This window comes from Jaculus jaculus, chromosome X (genome assembly GCF_020740685.1).
Source record: "Jaculus jaculus isolate mJacJac1 chromosome X, mJacJac1.mat.Y.cur, whole genome shotgun sequence".
NCBI lineage: Eukaryota > Metazoa > Chordata > Mammalia > Rodentia > Dipodidae > Jaculus > Jaculus jaculus.
This window is the reverse complement of record NC_059125.1, coordinates 95684830-95702790: the sequence shown is the minus strand read 5'-3', so window position 1 is coordinate 95702790 and position 17961 is coordinate 95684830. Positions and strand designations below refer to the sequence as shown.

The 17961-nt window shown below is 40.5% G+C and overlaps 1 non-coding gene across 1 annotated transcript; it reads right to left on the bottom strand.

Annotated features, from left to right (window-relative positions):
- Nucleotides 1-16659: 16659 nt before the first annotated feature.
- LOC123456891 lies at nt 16660-16761 on the bottom strand. Its single transcript, XR_006634760.1, has one exon. It is a non-coding gene; the product is annotated as a U6 spliceosomal RNA (small nuclear RNA).
- Between the last annotated feature and the right edge of the window lie 1200 nt (nt 16762-17961).

Sequence of the window (17961 nt, the reverse complement as noted above, 5' to 3'; positions counted from 1 at the left end):
AGGGAATCACGGATCCCCTCTCGGGTGGGTAGTCTACCCCCCCATACAGCGACCGTGCCCCGCGCCCCAAGCAGCTGTGCTCTGATCGCGTGCCCGCCAGCCCATCGCGTGCCCGCCAGCCCGCTGCGCTGACCACGCGGGGACCTCCGCCGTTGTGCTCTGATCACACGCGCTGGCCCGCCACGCTGTGCTCGGTTTGCACACCCGCAGGGGCCACCTCTGCTGTGATTAGGTGGCTGCCAGACCCCCCGCTGCTGTGCTCTGATCGCTTGTCCACCGGCCAGCCTCTGCTGTGTCCAGATCCCGTGCCCACATCAGCTGCCTCTGCACTACAATTGCACGTGCAGCAGGCCCAGTCCCACAGCAAGGGTCACACAAGCGAACACTGACACTAGTGCAGCTCAGGTGTCATCCCCTACCTGTCCTTTGCCACCCACCCCCAACTCCCCTGAGGCAGGAGAGCACAGACTGCTTGCAGGTCCCAGTGTTCCCAGCCAGAGTTTGGGCAGCTTCAGGGCTTGCTACCTCAGTCCCCTTTCAAGCTGGAAGGCAGGCAGCTTTGGAGAATTACTGGGTGAGAATTCAGGCAACTTTCGGGCCCCTGTCAGGCTATAGATAGGTGGCTTTGGCAAGAGAGAGCAAAAACCCAGGCTGCTTGCAACTGCCCCAGGCTGCCTTGGATTCTCATTGAGATGGAGCCCAGGCTGCTCCACCCACCTACCTGCCCATACACTGACATGGGTAGACCACAGTGGAAAAGAAATAACATGAAAAATAAAATGCAAGAAAATCCAGACAGATCACCCAGTCCAACAAGGATTACATCTAACCAAAACATAGAAGAGTGTTTAGGATTAGGACATCAAGTAGAAGCTATGAGCAATGCAACCCTGACCAACCTACTGCTAGAACTTGCAGGAACGCTACAAAGGACAGATAATCGTGTGGATCCTACTACCATCACTAAGCTACAGCAATATGATAAGACACTGGAAGGAATTCAAAGAGAGCTAAGAGAGTTGAGGGAGTGTGAAAAAAAAAAGAGGAACTTAAAAATCAGCTGGCCACACTAAATGAAAACATAAAGAAATGCAAGCATGATTTCCAAGAATCATCAAGAAAATCAGAAAATGAGGTGAAAAGGGAGCTGGACAGAGCGATGGGGTGATACATAGGAAAGTAGAAGAAAATTCAAACTTAATTGAAAAGTCCAAAACTCGCTAGAGACTCTCAAGAATAGAGTCAGCGAAGTGGAGGATAGAAACTCTGATCTGGAAGACAGGATGAAAGAAACAGTTCGAGAGTCCAAAAATTTCAGTAAGTTCAAAAGTTCCTGTAAACAGAACATGAGGGAATTGTGGGATACACTTAAACGTCCTAACATCAGAATCATTGGAATACCAGAAGGAGAAGAATTTCAGACCAAAGGCATGGAGAACTTAACACAATAATTGAAGAAAACTTCCCCAGTCTCTTAAAAGAAAGGCCCATCAAGATACAAGAAGCAAACAGAATTCCTAACCAACTAGAGCAAAGGAGAAACTCCCCAAGACATATTATCATTAACACTCTAAAAATTGACATCAAAGAGAAAATCCTAAAAGCATCTAGGGAAAAACAGCACACCACTTTCAAAGGAAACCCCAGGAGAATTACTTCCGACTTCTCAATGGAAACTCTGAAAGCTAGAAGGGCCTGGAATGAAACTCTCCAAACTCTAAGAAACTATGGCTTCAAACCCAAACTATTCTACCCGGCAAAAGTCTCCCTTATAATAGATGATGAAAGGAAAACTTTCCATGACAAAACTCAGCTTTACAATTATATGAACACAAAATCAAACCTACAGAAAGTATTCCAGGAAACTCTCCACAGAGAAGAAACAAATAACAAAACACAAATGCCCAGAAGAAGCAGATCACAACAACCAAACCCAGAGGGGACACAAAAAATTTCAAATTCCATGAAATCACCAACACACCTCTACCACCACAACATGGCAGGGATCAAATCAAATCTCACAGTCATCACCCTAAATATTGATGGCCTTAATTCACCCATCAAGAGACACAAGCTAACAGGGAGGATCAAAAAATATGACCCTCAATCTGCTACCTGCAAGAAACCCACCTTACCACTAAAGACAGAAACCTCCTCAGGGTGAAAGGGTGGAAAACAATATTCCAAGCAAATGGGAATAAGAAACAAGCAGGTGTAGCTATATTAATATCGGATAAAATTGACTTCAAACCAAAAACAATCAAAAAAGACAAAAAGGCTACTTCCTACTTATCAAGGGAACAATCCATCAAGAGGATATTACAATCATAAATCTGTATGCACCAAACACAGGGGCACCACAGTTCATAAACCAAAACCTACATGACAATAAAACAGAAATAACCACCAACACCATCATAGCTGGGGACTTCAACACACCATTATCAGTAATAGACAGGTCATCCAAACAGAAACTCAACAGGGAAGTAAGAGAACTCAAGAAAACCACAGAACACTTAGACCTAACGGACAGCTACAGAACTTTCCATCCCAAATTCACAGACTACACATTCTTCTCAGCAGCCCATGGAACATTCTCTAAAAGAGACCATATACTGGACCACAAAGACTGCCTCCACAAATTTAGGAAAATCGACATAATTCCCTGCATGATATCAGATCATAATGCTGTATTCCTAGAAATAAGCAACAAAAAAAACCACCAAGAATCCCAACGGCAACAGGAAATTGAATAGCACACTCTTAAACAATAAATGGATAGTGGATGAAATAAAAAATGAAATTGCAAAATTCCTGGAATTGAATGACAATGAGAACACATCATACCAAAACTTATGGGGCACAATGAAGGCAGTCCTCAGGGGAAAATTCATAGCACTCAATGCTTTCATAAAAAAGACAGAAAGATTCCAAATCAATAGCCTAACCATCCACCTAAAGGCACTGGAAAAACAAGAAAAATCCAACCCAAAGAGCTCCAGAAGGAAAGAAATAATTAAAATCAGAGCAGAAATTAATGAATTAGAAACCAAGGAAACAATTAAGCAATTGACAAAACAAAGCTATGGCTCTTTGAAAAAATAAACGAGAGTAACAAACCGCTGGCCAATTTGATCAAGCAAAAAAGGAGAGACTCCAAATTAACAAAATTCAAAATGAAAAAGGAGAGATCACAACAGACATAAGTGAAATTGGCAGAATCATCAGGACTTATTTCAAAAAACTCTACTCCACAAAACTGGAAAATGTGGAGGAGATGGATAAGTTCCTGGACGCATATCATCTACCAAAGCTAAACTCAGAGCAGATTAATCACCTCAATGAACTCATCACACTCATGGAGATTGAAAAAGTAATAAAAAAAAAAAAAACCTCCCAAAAAAGAAGAGTCCAGGACCAGATGGATTCCCAGCCGAATTTTATCATACCTTCATGGAAGAACTCAAACCAATCTTTCTAAAACCGTGCCACACAATTGAAGAACAGGGGAAGCTACCCAACTCCTTCTATGAAGCTAGTATCACCCTAATCCCAAAACTAGGCAGAGATGCCACAAGAAAAGAAAATTACCAGCCTATTTCCCTAATGAACATAGATGCAAAGATCCTGAACAAAATACTCGCAAACCGAATCCGACAACACATCAAAAGCATTATCCAACTTGACCAAGTGGGATTTATCCCAGGAACACAAGGGTGATTCAACATACGAAAATCGGTCAATGTAATACACCACATAAACAAGCTTAAACATAAAAACCACATGATCATTTCGATAGCTGCAGAAAAGGCCTTTGACAAGATACAACATCACTTCATGATCAAAACTTTGGAGAGAATCAGCATGGCCAGTTCACATCTTAACATAATAAAGGCAATATACAAAGCTCCAAAGGCCCAAATAATACTTAATGGAGAGAGATTGGAGGAATTCCCATTGAGATCAGGAACAAGACAGGGATGTCCTCTCTCACCTCTGCTTTTCAATATAGTTCTGGAAGTCCTAGCTCAAGCAACAAGACAGGAGAAGGAAATAAAAGGGATACAATTTGGAAAGGAAGATGTTAAGTTAGCTCTATTCACTGATGACATGATTGTATATGTAAGAGACCCAAGAGACTCCATCCTAAAACTCCTGAAGGTGATTAACTCCTATAGCAAAGTAGCAGGATTCAAAATCAATGCACAAAAATCGGTAGCATTTTTGTATGCAAATGACAAAGATACAGAAAAGAAATAAAGGACATAGTCCTATTTTCAGTAGCAACAACAACAACAAAAATACATTGGAATAACATTAACCAAGGAAGTAAAAGATCTATACAACAAAAATATAAAAACTCTCAAAAAAGAAATTGAGGAGGACTTGAGAAGATGGAAAGACCTCCCATGCTCCTGGATAGGCAGAATTAACATTGTGAAGATGACAATCCTCTCAAAGGCAATATATAGATTTAACGCAATTCCAATTAAAATCCCTACAATGTTCTTCACAAAGATAGAAAAAAATGATCTCAAAGTTCATATGGAAAAACAGAAGGCCTCGCATATCCAAACATATCCTCAGCAAACGAAATACCTCTGGTGGCATCACCATACCTGATATAAAGCTATACTACAAGGCCATAGTAATAAAAACAGCATGGTACTGGCATAAAAACAGGAGTATAGACCAATGGAATAGACTTGAGGACCCGGATTTTGGGTCAAGCAACTATAGCTACTTGATATCCGACAAAGGCCCGAACAATATAGGCTGGAAAAAAGATAGCATCTTCAACAAATGGTGCTGGACAAACTGGATAACCACATGCAGGAAACCAAAACTTGATCCACACATTTCAACATGCACTACACTCAAATCCAAATGGATCAAAGACCTCAACATAAGACCAGAAACTCGAATACTACTGGAAGAAAATTTAGGACGTACTTTACATGATATAGGAACGGAAAAGGACTTCCAGAAAAAAAAAAAAAAAAAAAAAAAAAAAAACCCAGTGGCTCAAGTTCTTAAACAGTCACTCAACCAATGGGATCATATGAAGCTGAAGAGTTTCTTTACAGACAAGCATATAACAAGCAAAGCCAATAGAATACCAACAGAATGGGAGCAAATATTTGCAGGTTATCCAACTGATAGAGGCCTAATCTCTAGAATCTACAAAGAACTCAAAAGTCTAAACAATAAGAAGACAAATACCCCACTCACAAAATGGAGCTCAGAGTTGAACAGGCAATTCACAGAGGAAGATATACAAATGGCGAACACACACTTAAGAAAATGTTCATCATCCCTAACCATCAGAGAAATGCAAATTAAAACAACTATGAGAATGCACCTTACCCCAATAAGGACAGCCAACATTAAAAGATCAAATGAAAATAAATGCTGGCGAGGATGTGGAGAAGCAGGAACACTCATTCACTGTTGGTGGGAATGTAGGATGGCACAACCACTTTGGAAAGCAATATGGAGACTCCTGAAAAAGCTGACTATAGAGATGCCAACAGACCCAGTTATACCCTTATTGGGCATCTACCCTAAAATCTTCAAACCAAAGGCCAGAGAGATTTGCTCATCCGTGTTTTTAGCGGCTCAATTCATAATAGCTAAAAGCTGGAATCAACCCAGATGTCCATCATTAATAGAATGGATAATGAAGATGTGGTATATCTACACAATGGAATTCTATACAGCAGTAAGAAAAAAAGACGCAAAAAAAATTGAGGAAAAATGGTTGAACCTGGAACAGATCATTGTCAGTGAACTTACCCAATCACAGAAAAAAATTGACACATAGTCTCTCATCTACAACACCTAACCTGAATCTACCCAAGACACCTTACATACCCAGCAAGCACCTCATGGACTAGACAATAGGATGGATGGGGAGGGTGGGGAGGGCATCGATGGGTGGAAAACAGTAATCTGGACCCAAACGGCAATGGTACCATAAAATTCTACTTCCTAAAAGACAGACCAAATGGCTGAACCTTCACTAGACCCTTACAGGAAACACCTAAACCACAAGACACTGGAGAGTGTAGGATCAAGAGTAACCTAAACCTTCTACATCTTCCCTCCCTCCCTATCCCCCCCCCCTCCTCTCTAACTCTTGTATATTAGTTATGTTTTTCGTCAATTTCTTAGTGGGCACTGACCTGTAACCCCCACTTACAGCTTGGGGCTGCCATCCACAATGAGCTTTTGGTCAGAGAAAACTACAAGGTTTCCCAAAACAATGACAGACTTCTGTCAGAGTACTTGATGACCCACCAAAGGCCAGTGGTAAGACCCTATTGCTGAAGACTCCATACGCAGCTGACATGTAAAATGTCAGTCCCCAGACAGTCAGCGTGTCTAGTGTCAGAAGTTGCTACATGGGCGACTGGTGGAAATGACCGGTATCTGTCCAAGCAACTCATTGTCTAACCTAATTAGCAACAAATAACCTGATGTGATGCCCACACAAGTGCAATAGTGGCACACAGCCATGGTGGGGCACGAACTGCTCTTGATTTGGCTAACTGATCCCCTCAGTGGTACGAGACCCATAGCTGGAGCTGGGAATCAAGTCAGAACCATACCCAAACATAAGCCCACTCTCCAATATCAAGCTACCATCAGCCATGGGGTTCAAGAGGGCCTACACCTATCAAACTCTCTATCAAAAAAGTAATTGTTATCTCAATTTTCTGGGTGCTAACTTACTCTCTGTTGGAGAATCTGCTTCTCTTTTTCAGATAGATGCAGATCCTAAGGAGAGAGCTGCCCCAACATACCTCAAAAGGGGCCCGACTGAAACCAAGGAAAATTGGCGAAATAAGCAAGGGTGATGTTTTCCTGATGAACTGGATACCAGCACAAAGGGGAAGGAGACCAACACAGAGATAAAAATCAACTCCTACCAAATCAGAGAGCCAGAGCCTCAGAGGCCCCCAACACCTCAGCACTGACACAGACCAAAAATGAACCCAACATGGCTCAGGGAAATTTTGCAGAAGAGAGGGCAGAAAGAATGTCAGACTCAAATGTTGGGTCATGATATGCAGAGACATTTATCGTACCAATAACTGTGGGCTAACTCCACAATGCACGACCCATTTACATCAACAAGAAGGGTCCAATGGGAGGGGGTAGATCATGGATGAGCCTAACCAATGTTACCAAACTGCCTGTATTTGCTGAAAAGAAAACTAATAAATTAAATTTAAAATAAATATAGTCAATATAGAAACAGTGCAGTAAAAAAATTTTTTTTTAAATAAATAAATAAAAAATTAAAAAAAAAGAAAGTTGAATCTAGATACTTATGAATTCCTTGTGCACCTGATTTGATGCTAGGCTGGTTCATGTCTGAGTATAAAGGCCATAGGATTTGAATAATTTCAGGTGAACACCAAGGTGAATAGCTCATTGAGCAGTGATGCAGGCCATGATTATTATTATTTAAAAAAATGTTCATTTTTATTTATTTATTTGAGAGCAATAGACAGAGAAAAAGAGGGAGAGAGAGAGAGAGAGAGAGAGAGAGAGAGAATGGGTGTGCCAGGGCTTCCAGCCACTGCAAACGAACTCCAGACGGGTGCGCCCCCTTGTGCATCTGGCTAACATGGGTTCTGGGGAATCGAGCTTCAAACCAGGGTCCTTAGGCTTCACAGGCAAATTCTTAACAGCTATGCCATCTCTCCAGCCCCATGATTATTTTTTTAATAAGGAATCTGTGCCATTGCAAGTAAGTCTCTGCTTGTGTAGTTCTAGAGTCTTAGATTTATGGTAATAGCTGTGTTGCAGATGTGTGAGAGATGAGTGATATAGACAGTCACTCGCTGCAAGGGCATGTATAAGTGAGTCATACCTGAGTCTCACAGCCTCAGTGACCTGCACAGAGCTTGGAGATTGACTGGTGTTCCCTAGGTTTACATCAGGGTTGGAACTGATACAGTCAAAACTGAGTTCTATGTCTTAGGCTCACATTTTTCTGCTGGAAATAAGGATCAATTGGTAAATTCCAAATAACTTTTGTAAGAAGGAGTAGAATCTGACCTACACAGTATGATCCAGGATATAGATATAAAGTCACTTGTATTTCCTTTCATAAGACAAGCCTTTCTGTGACAATGCACCAAAGACATCATGAAGAAAGTTAGATAAATATACTTGTATAGAGATGCAAAAAACTTCAGTCAAACATTAGTAACTTAAATAATCAGTACATTAAATATAACACACCTCAACCAAGTCACATGTTACCCATGAAATATAAGAGTGGCTTATTTTTTTCAAATTGATCAGTGATTCACTGGATTAAAGGACTTGGGAAATTATATTATTATCTTAATAGGCACAGGAGAAAAAGCAATAGATGGAATTGAAATTTCACAAGAAATTAGAATCAAATATAACTTATTTTAAGTTTTTGATATGTGGTTTTATTATTTTACTCAGTTCCATCTAAAACCACTGGGATCCTCTCTTTTTCATTCATCTTCTCACATTGTGTCACTACAAGCCCCTTTATCAAGTAGGTTTTTGTTGTTGTTGTTGTTGTTGTTGTTAATAAATATGAAAAGCAGGGTCACTTATGTATGACGGCTTTAATTGACGAGTCCAGTGATTTTTAAGTGAGAGTACCTATTGCTTCATCCACTAACTTGGGCCATTATTTCTCTGAGCTTGAGTACAAGCCTTGTAGGATTCCAGGAAGGGCAGGGAGCTTGGCTCCGCCTCCCAGCACACTGTGGCTCTGAAGGATCAGGAGTCAGGAGGCCCAAGCCCGGCCAATTGGAGTTTTCTAGGGAGTGTTCTAAATTCCACAGGTAACGGTTGAGAATCTGTTGCTAAGGGAACTTGTGGCGTTTTTACCTTTAGCCGCTTCCAGAAAGAAGAGGCCACCATCGCTGAGGTCCACGGTAAGAAGGTTTTCCTGATCCTCCCAGTTGTGGTACTTTTAACAGTGCAGTGTCCTTTAATAAACTGACCCTGTTTGGGCCCAAATCATCTGGGGCTGAGGTTCAGGGACACATGGGCTGGTGAAGGAGTGGCTCGGCTCCATGTTCCCTCCCCTCCCTTGAGGCAGCACCTTATCCTGAGGCGTGCGCAACATCCGCTGTGGGAGCAATCAGTTCCTCTGCTCTATTAAAGTTCCTCAAACAGCCTTTCTATTTCTATTTAGAAATTTATGCCCCTAGGCTGGGCGGAGTGGCAAATGTCTGTGATACCAGCTTTTCAGGGATTGGGGATTTGGATATCTGGGCAAGTCTGTGCTACGTAGTAAGACCCTATCACACAGAAAAGGACATAATCTTTGCCTACATCTCAGCTTCGTACCCCCCCCCACCCCCGGTCTTTTTTTTTTTTTTTTTTTTACTTTCAGCCTTTCAAATTAGTAAGGGCTGAGCCATATAGGTATTTATTTCCCTTTCTGTTGTGTTTGTTTTATTTCAAAAAATACTGGCTCTATCCGAAAACCAGATAGTATTCATCTAAAGTGACGGGTTTAGTTTCTTATCAAAGGTTCTCTAGAGCACTTAGTCTTTTCACCCAGTTGGTATAATTTACAGGCTGGCCTGCTACTCTGTAATGTTCCTGCCTCAGCCTGCTTACTGTTGGGATTACAGTTGTGTTCTTCTTTCTCTGACTAGTATTTACCCTTTTATTTTCTAATTTCAAAATAAGTTCAGACCTACAAGGGGCTCTTCACCAAGATTTCTCCAGTGTAGGCATTTTATTAAATTATAAAACTACAAAAGTATGTTGTGAACATTAGTGAAATGTTAATGTCATCTACAGTTTAACTGAAAAGTAATATTTTATTTTATATTTATTTATTTTATTAAAATAATGCCACTTTTGGGGGGCTGGGGAGATGGCTTAGCGGGAAAGTGGTTGCCTATGAAGCCTAAAGGCCCCGGGTTCAGGCTGGATTCCCCAGGTCCCATGTAAGCCAAATGGACAAGGGTGCACACGCGTCTGAAGTTCCTTTGCAGTGACTAGAGGCCCTGGCACACCCATTTTCTCTCTTTCTCTGCCTCTTTCTGTCTGTCTGTTGCTCTCAAAGATTTAGGTAAAAATAAACAAAGAATAAAATAAAATAATGCCACTTTTTAAAAGCATGTTATTTATTTATTTGAGAGACAGAGAGAAAGAGAGAAGGAGCATGCCAGAGCCTCCAGCCATTGCAAACAAACTCCAGATGCATGCATCCTCTTGTGCATATGGCCTACATGGGTCCTGGGGAATTGAACCAGGGTCCTTAGGCATTGCAGGCAAGTGCCTTAACTGCCAAGCCATTTCCCCAGCCCAGTAATGCCAGTTTTCTTTCAGGATTTCATTCAGGATAATTCATTTCACTTGGTCGTCATTTGTCCTTAATCTTATTCAGGGTGACAGGTGTTCAGCTTTATTGGATTTTAAAGTCATATTTGCAGAGTGTTTATTAATTATCTTGTCATCAGGTTTGTCAAATATTTAAGGTTTATAGTTGCCATATAAATAGCTTGAATTCATTATGACATTTTGTAGATGTTAATGATGGTTCTGGTGTCATTTTCAACCTTGTTTCCTCTTTCTGATTCCTATAGGCCCACTTCCTCTACCTAAACTGGCCCTGCTCATTTTCTTTATATGTGTGTGTGTGTGTGTGTGTGTGAGAGAGAGAGAGAGAGAGAGAGAGAGAGAAAAAGAGAGAGAGAGGGGGAGAGAGAGAGGATGTTTAAGAATAGGTTCTGGGCTGGAGAGATGGCTTAGCAGTTAAGTGCTTGCCTGTGAAGCCTAAGGACCCCGGTTCGAGGCTCGGTTCCCCAGGTCCCACGTTAGCCAGATGCACAAGGGGGCGCACGCATCTGGAGTTCGTTTGCAGAGGCTGGAAGCCCTGGCGTGCCCATTCTCTCTCTCTCCCTCTATCTGTCTTTCTCTCTGTGTCTGTTGCTCTCAAACAAATAGATTAATTAATTTTAAAAAAAAGAATAGGTTCTGCATATGACAGAAACCCATTAATATTTGCTTTTCCATGAATTGACATAGTTTGCTTATTTTGGTGCTTTCTAGTTCCATATATTTTCACACAATTGGAAGGATTATATTTATTCCTTATTGTTAAAACATAATCCATTGTGTACTTAGACCGTATCTTTTTATCCATCCATCTATTAATGGCTGATTCAATTCCCTGATTGTTGAGAAGGGTAACACAGTAAACACATACATGCAGTTATCTCCGTGGGGATAACAAAAGGAGGAGGATACTTAGCTATGCTGTCCAACCGTTCTAGCCTAACTAGCAAAGTCTAGGCCAATGAGAGACCTTGCATCAAAACAAAAAATGGATGGTGTTCCTCAGGACCATCCATCACCTGAGGTTATTCTCACCTCCCCTTGAATACACGTGAATGTGCACCCCTACAGACACATAGACATACATATGCACAAGTGAATTTTTTAAAAGGACAAAATCTTTGAGTAACTTTTTTATCTATGTCCTCTAAGATTGGAGTATGTCTGATTGAAGGAGTGATAGGCTAAAGTTGGATTATTTTATCTTTCCCCCTTTTATGCTGGTGCTGAGTCCAGGGAATCAAGGTCAAAATGTCTGATAGGGGTGACTTCTCCCAAGCTTCCCTTCTTTGTGTACAAGGAACATCTGCTGTCCCCATATAGCTTTGCTGCCTGTAGACATAGAAATGATCTCCCTCCCTCCTGGGGCCCCAAGTTTATAAATCCTGAGATAGATAATGTCCGTGTCAAGAAGCATGTAACAAGTGTGTTTTAGAGTGAGGGAAAATAAAGCAAACAGTGAGATTTGTGTTGTTGGATTAGGCTCAGTGCATTCATATCCTGCTCATATGGAGACAGTCTATCAGAGGGAGGAGGCTGCTGAAACCTAATGCTCTGATGGTCCTGAGATTCTGAATTCTCACTGTCACCAGTATGGAACCATATGCCACATAGTTAGCTGTATATTCATAACTGTGAGCAAACATCAACTATGGGCCTCAGTCTCCTCACTTACCCTATAGTGATCAAGTTTATTCATTGTATAAATGATAGGACCTCTGAGTAGTCTACCCATCACTGCCTGAGCATCTGCCACCTGAACTTCTGACTACCTGTGTCTGCAATTAACCCTCCTCATAATTTCATTCTTTAGCCAGAGCCCACTCAGGAGCTCTGGCAACCTGTCCCATGTTCTTCAGCTTTTAAAAATTTAGTTATTTATTTGAAAGTCAGATGATAGATAGTTGGATCGATGATTGATAGATAGATAGATAGATAGATAGATAGATAGATAGATAGATAGACAGACAGATAGATAGAAAGATAGACAGATAGACAGATAGATAGGTAGATAGATGATAGGTAGATAATGGGTGCCACCTCAAACAAAATCCAGATACAAGCACCACCTTCATTGGGATTTACGTAGGTACTGGGGAATCAACCTCAGCTTGTTAGGCTTTGAAGGATGGAGCCTTAGGTGCTGAGACATCTTTCCAGCATATCTTCTGATTTATTTGGACTTCTCATTGCTTTCAGATCACCAGAGTAGTTCTGTCTTAACAATTGGCTCCTCTCAAGATGATCTCTGCTATTCTAGTTTCTTTACTCATTTCTGTGAAACAATACCAGGGAGGAAACAGGTTCAGGAGGGAAACGTTTTATTCTGGCTTAAAGTTTCAAAAGGGGTTGCCTTTCTTCGTAGCAGGAAAGGCATCGTGGAGTAGCAGGAGGCTGGCTCATCATACTGCAATCTGTTCAGCAAGCCAAGAGAGCAAAAACTAAGACTTTGCTATAAACCTCAAAGCCCACCTGCAGTAACCCACTTCCTCCATCAAGACCCCTCTTCCTAAACATACCATAACCTTCCTAGTCAAGACCACGAGATGGGGACCAAATTTTCAAACACATGAGCCTATGGTGGACAGTTCCCATTCAAATCCCAATACCTGGCTATAACATTTTGAGACAAGAGGAGTGATAGAAGTGATTTCTTCTCCAGTGTTGACCTGTAGTGAAGGTGGAGTCCATGCTATGGCAATGTTACCGATTTTAAGGTTTGTGACTATTTGCCAGTTACCCTTTTGTAGGAATCCCAGTGTCTTGATCAGGGCCTCTTGATTCTCATTTTGCGTGGGGCTTTTCCTTCCATTTGTCCACTATGGAGCTGGTGCTGGGAGCTTGTGCTGCTTGATACTTCTGGCTTCAGAACCTTTTTGCTTCTCTACACTTTTCTGTTGTCCTAACACCAGCCTGGTCATGTACTCTCTTCTTCTTCTTCTTCTCCTTCTCCTTCTCCTTCTCCTTCTCCTTCTCCTTCTCCTTCTCCTTCTCCTTCTCCTTCTCCTTCTCCTTCTCCTTCTCCTTCTCCTTCTCCTTCTCCTTCTCCTTCTCCTTCTCCTTCTCCTTCTCCTTCTCCTTCTCCTTCTTCTTCTTCTTCTTCTTCTTCTTCTTCTTCTTCTTCTTTTTCTTCTTCTCTTTTTTTGTTTGCTTATTTTTGTTTCATTAAGTCATGACCTCATGAAGCATAGCTGGCCTCAAAATCACTATGTACCTAGGGATGACCGTTAATTCCTGACCTTCCTGTCTCCACTTCAGAAGTGCCAGTATTAAGGATGTGTTTCCATACTTCAACTTTGACCTTGACTCTTTTCACTCACTATGTGTGTATGGAAGCTTCTAATCTTCCAATCTATTCCCATATTTCATCTTCTCTTATGCCTAGATTGTAAATATTCAGTAGTGACAAATATGTTTTGTTATCCTCCCATTTGCCCCACTTTTGGGCCAAAAATATTTGGAGGGTCACTGAGTATATGGTATTTGACACAAGACAGAGGAAATCCTCTGAAGACTGAAAACTTCAGATTCAACAGCTAACTGTGTTTATACTCTGGATTGTGAAACATTTCCATTATTCAGAGAAGCCAAGCTCTACAAACGTAAATATCTTAAGAAATATAACCCCATATGTCTTCCCTTCTCCTGTATTGTCATTTACTATCCTTTTGCTGTAGAGAAAACACACCCCTTCAGTTTTAGGTCTGAACTTTCTGTCAGGCATTTTGCACAAACGTGAGATATTATGTTCTTTCAGTGTCTTTTTTTAAAGTTTATTTTTGCTTATTTATTAGATAGAGAGAGAGAGAGAGAATGGGCACACCAAGGCCTCTAGTCATTGCAAACAAAACTCCAGACACATGTACCACCTTGTGCATATGGCTTACACGGGACTTGGGGAATCGAACCTGGTTCCTTAGCCTTCACAGGCAAGCACCATAACCACCAAGCCTTCTTTTCAGCCCCTATATGTTCTTATATTACCTTCTTACATGAAGAATAGCAGACTTTACATATTTCTTTCTTTGTATTTTCAAATGATAGCTGTCTTGGAAAATATTCCCTCCCATTTCATATAGATTTTCATTAGTTTTTTTTTTTTTTTTATAGATACACCTGACTCATTCATTAAACCATTAACCATTGTATAGGCTCTTTTGGTATGGGCTATTCACCAAAGGTACAGGATCTCATATCAAAAATAATCACTCAGTGAATATCTTGGGTGTATGCATTTTTATGCTTAGTGGTGATGTACATCACAGTACATTGCGAGAAGTATGACTGAGATTGTTGTGCCCAATAGTTAAGATCACATGTAACCATGTTAAATACTTTTATATTTTTCATGGAAAACTTTTACTAGCTTTCATTTCTACTAGCAATGAGTGAGAGTGATTGTATTCCCACAGCCTCGCTAGCAGAAGTTATTCCCTTACATTTAAAACTTTTGCCTATATGCCTGCCACTGAATTGGAGCTCACTAGAATTTTAATTCACATGTATCTAATTGCCAATAAATTTTGGCATTATACCATTTGTCTGAGTACTCTTTTTAGTTTAATTATATTTTTCGTTAGAGAATTTTAGATATTATTATGACATTTCCAAACACAATGCATTTTAATTGATTATCCTTCCACTCTATCTCGTTGTTCATCTATCCTCATTGTGTCTTCCCACCTTTTTCTGTTGACATATCACGTGTTTCCTTTCACCATACTCCCACCCTTTTCTTCTCATCTCTTAATACCAGTTCTTGGTCACCGTGGCTAGTTTGAATATGAAGTGTCCTCCATGGAATCACATGTTTTAATACCTCAGTTGGTGGAGCTGTTTGGGAAGGTTGCAAAATCTTTAGGACAGTGAGCATTGCTGGAGGAAGTGTTTCCTTGGGGTGGGGATTTATAGTTAGTCCTCCTTGCTGCTGCTGTCTTTCTCTCTCTACCTCCTCCCCACTGATGTGCTGATATGGTTGCTGGCTTTCGGTTCCTATTACACTTTCTCCATGATAGACTCTACTCTCTGACCCTATAAGATGAAATAAATCTTTTCCTTCTCTAAGTTGCTCTGGCTATAGATTACCATCATTAATTATAAGCTAACTGCTCTGAACTGGTACAGTTAGAAAGATACTTGGAGGGCAAGTCCCATTAAAGTCTCCAGATAGAAAGATTTTTAATTCGTTTGAAAGACAGAAGCCTGAAAGAAGATTGCTGAAAGTACTCTTTGCTTCTCATTGTTACCATTCAGCAGCTGCCACAGCTGTGGTCCAAGACCAGTCCTCATCCTAATGTTGTAGTAGAATGTGGTAGCATCCTCCATGTGGCACTGGTTTTGGAAGAATGAAAAATGCTAAATGTCTTAGTACTATGTTTTACATGTCTGTCTTACCCCAAAGGATTTCCATGTCACCTTTATTATATACTATTTTCCATTTCCTTCTCATTCTGGGTCTTGTGCTGTCATTTGACTGTTTTTCTGTTCTTACTCCCTGAAATGTAGTCATTACAGATTTTAATTTTAATGTGTGGGAATATGTGATATATAAGTGTGCTTCATGTGTGTCGATGCATATGCACATGTGTATGCTTTGTGAAGCCACAGGACAATCTTGAGTGTGCTCCTTAGTAATTTTATCCATTCTTTATTTTTCACTTTTGAGACAGGGTCTCTCATGGGCCTGAATATTACCAGATAGGTCAGACTAGGTGATCAGCAAGCCTCAGATCCACCAAGGACTGTCTTCCTTGCACTGAGATTACATGTGCATACCAAAGCACCTGACATTTTTATGTGGTTTCTAGGGATTGAACTCAGGAACTTATGCTTATTGAAACACTATATGTACTGAGCTATCTTCCTAGCCCTCAAAAATTTGTGGGGCTTGAGAGATGGCTTACTGGTTAAGCACTTGCCTGTGAAGCTTAAGGACCCCGGTTCGAGGCTTGATTCCCCAGGACCCACGTTAGCCAGAAGCACAAGGGGGCGCACATATCTGTAGTTTGTTTGCAATGGCTGGAGGCCCTGGCACACCCATTATCTCTCTCTCTCTCTCTCTATCTGCCTTTCTTGCTCTGTCTGTCACTCTCAAATAAATAAAAATTAAAAAAAATTGTATTATTCTTACTTATCTAATATCACAAGTCCTCTGTTATTTAACTTTCTTTTCATTATTTAATTGCTATTTATTCATATATTTATTCACATATAAGAAATTTAGAGTAAAGTTGTCTAACTCCATAGAATGTCTGTAGGTATTCTTTTTATGTATTAAGTGTATTCTTTGTATGGGCACATAAAAGTATGGAATGCCTAACAAACTTGCATGTCCTCCTTGCACAGGCCCCATGCTTCTCTGTATCATTCCAATTTTAACATATATGCTGCAGAAGTGAGCACTGTAGGTATTTTTGAAATTAAATTAAGTTTATACACTACCTTAGGGATGTATGTTGGCTGTGTGTATGTTGGTGAGGTGTGTGTGCATGACTGTTTGTGTTTCTATGTGTGGTGGCAGAATGGTGTACACATGTATATGCACATGGATTGAGGCCAGAACTTTAGGTTGTCTGTCTTCCCTAAATATAGAACACGTAGTTTCATATAGTTAGCCAGAAAACTCCAGTGCTCTTTGTACCTCCATTCACCCAACGTTTGGACTGCAGAACTTCACTTTTACAATGGTAGCAGGAATTTGAACTCAGGTCCACAGGCCTGAGTGGCAAGAACTTTACACACTGAGCCATTTTCCCTGACATATTTGATGTAGAATTTGTTAGAGAAAAATCAACGTGGGCTAGAATTCTTTCAGGTTCCTTAAATTGGATACTGGATCACTGGTTAAACCAGATTTGAGGCACATCCACAGCTGATCTTTTGAACTGAGTTGCCTGAATGTTCATAGATTCCCCCAGGAACATGCTGACCTTGTAAAGTGGCGTGAACATCAAATTCCGAAGCATTCTTCCATAGTGATTGGAACAACTTGTGAAACCAGCCCCTGTGCTTCCCGAGACCGTAAAATTGCTTTGAATACAGTTTGAATTTTGTGTCACAGAATGAATATCAGTCCCCAACAAAGGATATATAATTAACCTTTCTTGCCTTCTAATGTACACAAGTAGTCCATCTTTTAAAACTGTGGACCATGTCTTCAGGCCTGTTTGAATGTTACATATCTCTTGATATTGCAGTCCTAAAAAGACTCAAGAAAATATAATTCTTCATTCTTGACTAATGTGTTTTGGTCATAACAAGTTTTCCTACCCAAGGTCAATGTCTTAGTACCTCTTAGTGTGTGACTGCTTAAACAAAGTCCCATAAATTAGGTAAGTAACAAGCAGAGGTCTTTTTTGTTTTTGAGTGGTTTTCCTTAGAATTTTACTTCATTTTGCTCAGTTTTTGTGGTATTGCATTGTTATTGGAAAATATCTAGTATTGTTGTTATATTTTCTGTCATTCAGTGCAATCCAGACTTTTTAGCCATTTTGTACGTTTTTGAGGTGGAAAGGAAAATTATGAGTGTTTTGATTGTCTGTTTCTTTTACAGCTTATGATAATGTTCTTTTCCCCTTTGTTTTCTTTCCCCATAATCCCAAA